This window comes from Puma concolor, chromosome E2 (assembly GCF_028749965.1).
Source record: "Puma concolor isolate L17-30 chromosome E2, mPumCon1.1.hap2, whole genome shotgun sequence".
NCBI lineage: Eukaryota > Metazoa > Chordata > Mammalia > Carnivora > Felidae > Puma > Puma concolor.
The window spans coordinates 44,637,722-44,643,721 of NC_141681.1; positions in this window are offsets into that span (position 1 = coordinate 44,637,722).

Here is a 6,000-nt window from a genome sequence, read left to right on the forward strand (position 1 = left end):
TTCAGGAAGGTAATACATAAATAGCTATCAAAAATTTTAAAGAACATCTCTTTGACCCAGGAGTTCTATCAATTATATATCTAAAAATCCATCTAACCAGTGGCGCCTGGGTGGCTCAGTTGATTAAGTGTCCGACTTTGATGCAGGTCATGATCTCGTGTTTCAAGCCTGGTTCAAAATCTGTCTCCCTCTCTCTATGCCCCTCCCCCGCTTGCACTCTGTCTCTCTGTCTCTCTTTCTCTCTCTCAAAAGTAAATAAACATTAAAAAAAATTTTTAATACACGTATTTAGATAGATAGATAGACAGCCAGACAGACATTTACTGAAGCACTCTTTGTCATTACAAAAGAACTGAAAACTTCAATTATGTGACAGTTCATCAGACATATTAAATAGTGAAAAATGAAGTTTCAAAGCAATATGCATAGTATTACTCCATCTATGCAATTTTTAAAACTTTACATTTCTATATGTACATATATGGATATAAATAAACAGATTACCCCTAGAAAGGAAGAAGTGCATTGGAGAAGTGAAGTAGCATTTCACATTTCACTTCTGTATTGTTGAATCCTTTGACAAGAAGGATATATTCTTGCATGATTATGTAAGCTTTTAAAATTAAAAAAAAAAAAAAATAGTGGAGGAACATTCACCACCTTGATTCTGACCAAGCTGGAACACAGAATAGGGCACAGAAGTTTCAGATGCTTGCAAAAACAGACACATAGATCAATGGAACAGAATAGAAAACCCAGAAATGGACCTGCAAATGTATGGCCAACTAATCTTCAACAAAGAAGGAAAGAATATCCAGTGGAAAAAAAGACAGTCTCTTCAGCAAATGGTGTTGGAGAAACTGGACAGTGACATGCAGAAGAATGAACCTGGACCACTTTCTTACTTACACAAAAAATAAACTTTTAATTTTAATTAGGCTTACACCATGCACAAAAAATGAACTCAAAATGGATGAAAGACCTAAATGTGAGACAGGAAACCATCAAAACCCTAGAGGAGAAAGCAGGCAAAAACCTCTTTGACCTCGGGTGCAGCAACTTCTTACTAGACAGGTCTCCAGAGGCAAGGGAAACAAAAGCAAAAATGAACTATTGGGACCTCATCAAGATCAAAACCTTCTGCACAGCAAAGGAAACAATCAACAAAACTAAAAGGCAACTGATGGAATGGGAGAAGATATTTGCAAATGACATAGTAAATAAATAAAAGGCTAGTAGCCAAAATCTATAAAGAACTTATCAAACTCAACACCCAAAAAACAAATAATCCAGTGAAGAAATGGCCAAAAGACATGAACAGACACTTTTCCAAAGAAGACATCCAGATAGCTAACAGACACATGAAAAGATGTTCAACATCACTCATCATCAGGGAAATACAAATCAAAACCAAAATGAGTTACCACCTCTCACTTGTCAGAATGGCTAAAATTAACAACTCACGAAACAACAGATGTTGGTGAGGATGTGGAGAAAGGAGAACACTTTTGCACTGCTGGTGGGAATGCAAACTGGCGCAGCTGTTCTGGAAAGCAGTGTGGGGGTTCCTCAAAATATTAAAAATAGAGTTACCTTACAACCCAGCAATGGCATGACTAGGTATTTATCCATAGGATATGAAAATGTTGATTCGAAGGGGCACATGCGCCCAAATGTTCACAGCAGCGTTATCAACAATAGCCAAATTATGGAAAAAGCCCAAATGTCCATCACCTGATGAATAGATACAGAAGATGTGGTGTGTGTGTGTGTGCGTTGTGTGTATATACATATATGTGTGTCTGTGTGTGTATGTGTGTATATATATTTATTTGAAAGATACATATATATTTGACACATATATTTGATAGATATACACATATATATATACATACACACACACACACACACACACATATATATAGTCATCAAAAAGAATGAAATCTTGCCATTTGCAACAATGTGGATGGAGCTAGAGTGTATTATTCTACGCAAAGTCAGTCAGCCAGAGAAAGATAAATATCATATGATTTCACTCTTAAGTGGAACTTAAGAAATAAAACAGATGAACATAGGGGAAGGGAAGGAAAAATAAGATAAAAACAGGGAGCAGGAGAAAATATAGGAGACTCTTAAATATAGAGAACAAACAGAGGGTTACTGGAGGGGTTGTGGGGGGGGGGGATGGGCTAAATGGGTGAGGGGCATTAAGGAATCTACTCCTGAAACCATTGTTGCACTATATGCTAACTTGGATGTAAATTTAAAATTAATTAATTAATTAAAAACATAATAAAAAAATAAAATCCAGAATGGAGGGGCCTGTACTCAAAGTATCTGACCCCCTACCCTGGTTAGTCCTGGTATATACTCAATATATTCAGTGAATTACTTTTAAAAAAAGTTAGCTTAGGGGTGGGGGGATGGGCAAAATGGGTGAAGGGGAATGGGAGGGACAGGATTCCAGCTAAGGAATCAATAAGTCGTGGGGATAAAAGCCACAGCACAAGGAACAGAGTCAATGATGTCATAATAGCCATGCATTGGGATAGACCGTAGCTACACTTGTGGTGAACACAGAATAATATACAAACTTGGGGAATCGCTACGTTGTACATCCGAAAGTAATGTGACGTTGTGTGTCAACCATATGCAACTAAAATACATTGTAAAATGAAAATTAACGTGGTAACTTAGAAAAAAGATCAACAGACGCCAAGTGCCACCACATCCCCATCCAATGGAAGGCGTTAGACCATCCACACGGACTCTGGAAACCGGTTTTATCAGCCCTGGTTCAAGGCCCACGTCTAGGCCAGATACAAGGAACTGGGACGTGGAAGAGGAGACACTGGAAACTTTCTGGAACGCTGCGAGTGTACCGTGTTCTGACTCCAGCGGGAAGACGACGGGGAGCTTCCTGCTCGCACATAATGCACAACAGATGGGCTTGAAGACAGCCACAGGCAGGGCTTGACACATCCCTGAAGTTTAGAGGACGCGAAGGCTGGTGCCAGAAGCTTGCTGGGAAAAATCAAACCAGGACGAGCGGCCACACTGGCGGTGAGCTGCTGTCCTACCGACAATGGTATTAAGGTCCACGGTCCCCTTGGACCAAAGGGGGACCCTCTGCTGGCGAGCCAGTCTAGTCATTTCATGAATGACCCCACCCAAGAGTCAGCCCGGAGGCCCAGTGAGGTCCCACAGAGAGGAGGCCCAGGAGCAGAGACCGGACTGAGTGACCGGGTGGAGGAGGCACTCACATCCAAAGGAAACGCAGAGAAAGGTTCCAGCTGGGAGGTCCAAGAACCTGCAAAGGGTCTCCACTGGAGACCGAGTCAGCACTAGACACGTCCCGCCCAGAGGGCATCAGCCCAGGTCATAACCGTACCAGGCCAGCTAGACATTCCCGGCCCCTCCTGCATCCTCTCTGCCCACGGGGAGGGGCCGAAAGCTGTAGCTAACGAGTAGGAGAGCACAGGAGACCAGACGGAGCCAAGAAAGAGAAATCCCACCGCGCCAGGCCCTTCCTCTGCAGGCTGTCAGTCGGCGACATTGCAGAGCCGGGAGGGAGAAGTGCTCCCCGGAACAGAATTGGGAACTTTGACATTACACCGGCTGGAGCTACGTGATCATTCCACAGACCGGACTCTTACCGTCTAAGAGTACCCACAGGAGCCAGGGCCCTCGAGAAGTCGTGCTACCACAGGACGAAGGGTTGTGGGGGAAGAAACGAAGTTAGGGTTTACTGGCATCTGTCAAGTCCCGCTCTTTCCAGAACACGGCTATATCCCATTTGAGATGGCCTCAGGGTGCAGAATTCACCTCCTCGGAATTCTGCATCAGCACAACAGGTAGGGCAGCACCTGTGCTCTGAGCCAGGCAGGCCCGGCCCATCCGCTGATACTAGGCTCACCCCGGTGCCTGCCTGCAGGGCATCTGGCCCCGGGCCCATTTACTCTTAGGACATGATCCCCAGGTGAGGTTAAACATACAGTCACACAAATATCTTGACAGGACCTAGCTTTTATTTATTTTTTTTTTTTAATTTTTTTTTCAACGTTTTTTATTTATTTTTGGGACAGAGAGAAACAGAGCATGAACGGGGGAGGGGCAGAGAGAGAGGGAGACACAGCATCGGAAACAGGCTCCAAGCTCCGAGCCATCAGCCCAGAGCCTGACGCGGGGCTCGAACTCGCGGACCGCGAGATCGTGACCTGGCTGAAGTCGGAGGCTTAACCGACTGCGCCACCCAGGCGCCCCTGACCTAGCTTTTAAACCCATGGCTCATTTCTGGTTCTACACTTCACCGCACACTGTCAAAAAGCAGGCAGAGAAAATCCTACAACTATTTTGTGAATGGCACAGTCCCATTTCTTATTTCATGGTAAGAGGCTGTTCTACCATTACAACCCCATTTGAGAATATCGTCACCTTTTTTTTTTTTTCTTCATAGACTGGGAACTTCAAAAAATGGAAGTGGTCTAGGCTGTCCTGACCGCTGAGGGGCCCTGCTGTAAGAACACTGAGCATCCTTCAGTTCCCCAGCACCTGACTCCCTTCCCGTGTTTAGGGAACTGCCCATGTCTGAATCTTTAGTCTTGGTGGGAAGCAGAGCCTGGCTCCCACCAGAGAAGCTGATAACGCTGGGACCTTGTTTTCTGGGCATCTCTCCTGTGTTTAGCTAATCAGGTTCAGCTGCCCAAACTCAAATCTGAGGCTACAAAGTGGTACAAAGAAGGAAGGCAGCAGGGAATTGCTCCTGGCGGTGGCAGCAGTGGTGGCAAATAGAATGTGACTCTAGGGCCACAGCGTGTGTGGGTTTGAAGGGGAGGGGCTCCTGTGCCCTCACTGGACTGGGTTGGGTGGCATAGCTTTTAACGTGGTCCTGACTGCACAGCTCCCTTTATTCTCCAAGCTTCGTTCTCCAGCCTTCCTGGCAGATCTCTGAGCTACCCAACATGTTATCATATCATCTCTAAATTAGCAGAGTTGGCTTCTGTTGCTGCAATTAAGAGCCATCACTGAGACGCTGTCCAGAACGGTGATTATGGGCTAAGAGAGCCTGCATCCTATTGAGTGATGTGAAACCCATTAGTAATCAGTAAAATGGGGATGCATTAAAACAGCAAACAGACACTGCTTGATAGCCATTCAACTGGCAAAAATCCAGAAGCTGGATAATGCCAAGTATGGGTGGGGATGGGTGGGGATCCAATGGCCAGGAGGCCCGTAGCTCTGTCCTCTTCCTTTTTTATGTCTACCTTGGTCCTATCCACTCTCCCACCTGGGACAGCCCAACAGAAGAGAAGGCTCTGGCTGGGTGGTGTGGGATGTACTCTATCACGTACAGGACCGTCTCTGCTTAATCACAGGTGTTTGTGTGACACACAGCACAGCTCGTGAAGAATGCTCAGTAAATGTTAGCTGTGGATGTTTTCTCTTGCTTTTAATTTTTTTTTTTTTTAAGATCACACACACCCAGAAAAAAGTTTCTTGGTTTTTTTAAATGTTTTTATTTTGAGAGAGACAGACAGTGTGTGCATGCATGCACACACACACACATACACACACGCGCGCACGTGAGCGGGGAAGGGGCAGAGAGAGGGGGAGAGTGAGAATCCCAAGCAGGCTCCACGCTGTCTGTGCAGAGCCCAATATGGGGCTCGATCTCATGATCTAACAGCACAAAAGGATCTACACAGAAAAGTCTCCCTCCCATCCCAACACCCAGTTCTCCTTTCCAGAGACAAACCACGGCTCATGCGTGTCCCATCCCCAATCTACACTCACCCGGCATCCAGAAGGATCCTTTGGAAACGTGAAACAGCTTACCTCACACCTTTGCCCACCATATTCCAGGTGTCACTCCACAGCCACGAGGCCCCACGTGGTCCCGGGCCTGTTGAGCACCTGACTTCATTAGCACAACTCTGCCCTCTCCCGGTCCCCTTGCTGCCGCTCCGGCCTGCCTGGCTTCTCCCAACACACCGGCTTCCC